We start from the raw sequence: 1,608 nt of genomic DNA, 5'->3' as shown, positions 1-1,608 counted from the left end.
TATATATATATATATATATATGGATTCGCCCATCATTTGATGATGGATGTGGGTTCCGTAATTTCTTGCTGAACAACCACGCAGATGATTTGTTTATAATGATCAAATGTTTGTACCATGCATCAGCTCACTCTCCCCGACATTGCTTTTACAGGTGAACGGTATGGCACGTGCCATGAGACGAAGCGATCTCAATGCAGCGTGTTTTGCTCAAGTATACAACGCTCCACCAGGTCAAGGAATCGAAAGTACGATGTAACAACCTGGTTCTTACGACTCAGATCGCATATGTGTTGATCAAGGCTGTGCTGCTTAAGATGTTATTGTGTTTGTATGAAGGTGCGAGGCTCAGAGTTTAAGGTATTTGGTTCATGACTGTAAGGTCGTGAGTTCGATACCCGGCGGCGTGTTGTTGTTCTTGAGCAATGGGTTATATTCGACATTGCTTCAGTCTATTCAACTGGCAAAAATGATTAGTGCCTGTTTCAAAGGACCAGCCTTATCACATTTTGTGTTGCGCTGATTCTCCCTGAGAACTATGTTAACGGTGCACGTGTCTGCGGAGTGCTCGGCCACTTGATTAGTACCTGTATTTCAAAGAGCCAGCCTTGTCACATTCTGTGTCACACTGAATCTCCCTGAGAACTACATTGAAGGTACACGTGTCTATGAAGTGCTTGGCCATTTTCTCGTTAATTTCACTAACAAAGCTGTTCCGTTGATCGGATCAACAGAAGCACTCATCGTCGTAACCGACGGAGTGCCAGTGTGGCTGTATTCCGGGCGTATTGTAGATGTATATGAACTGTGTAGGAGATATAATACTGTTAGGATGATGTCGAGTAAGCGTCCTGAGATGGTGCAGACTTATCTAGACTGAGTACTGTTAGGAAAATGTTGTGTTAATGTTCCAGAAGGTTTTTTTTTAGATATGTCTGGATTGAATGTCGTTAGGTTGGTATTGTAGGAGTGTTACAGGGTGCTGTATATGTATCTGAACTAAATAGGAGAGACAGAGTTGCTAGGATGGTGTTGTAGTAATGTTTACGGGGTGATGTATAAGTATTTGGACCGAATGAAAAAGATTGTTTTTCGGATGGTATTGCAGTAGTGCTACAGGATGCAGTAGTGCTGCAGGATGCAGTAGTGCTGCAGGATGCAGTAGTGCTACAGGATGCAGTAGATGTGCATGAGTGAGAAAGATAGCTAACGTTGTTTGGATGGAGTTGTAGCAGTGTTGTAAGTGTACCTACGGCTGTGAGGTTTATATAGTTCATGTTCTAATTGACGTAGGTAGAGAAGCCATAGGTAGATAGGACGATTCTGGACGGTTGTGGTTCGGAACAATGGAAAGTGAAGTCTTTAGAACATGGCTAAGGAGAGACAGAGGAGCTGAGGTCAGGTTTTTGTACATGGTCTGCTGGTGCCAACGGTGAACGATACCAAAGATTACCGTCCTTTACTAGGTCTCCGAAATATAAAATGCTGTATGCCGGGTAAATTCCTTGAAAATGATGAATGCAGCATAGATTTGCTTTCTGGCAACCCTTCTCTCTTTCTCTCTCTCTCTCTCTCTCTCTCTCTCTCTCTCTCTCTCTCTCTCTCTCT

The sequence above is a fragment of the Octopus bimaculoides genome, chromosome 8 (genome assembly GCF_001194135.2).
Source record: "Octopus bimaculoides isolate UCB-OBI-ISO-001 chromosome 8, ASM119413v2, whole genome shotgun sequence".
NCBI classification, from domain to species: Eukaryota; Metazoa; Mollusca; class Cephalopoda; order Octopoda; family Octopodidae; genus Octopus; species Octopus bimaculoides.
Note: the sequence above shows the minus strand (reverse complement) of the source record.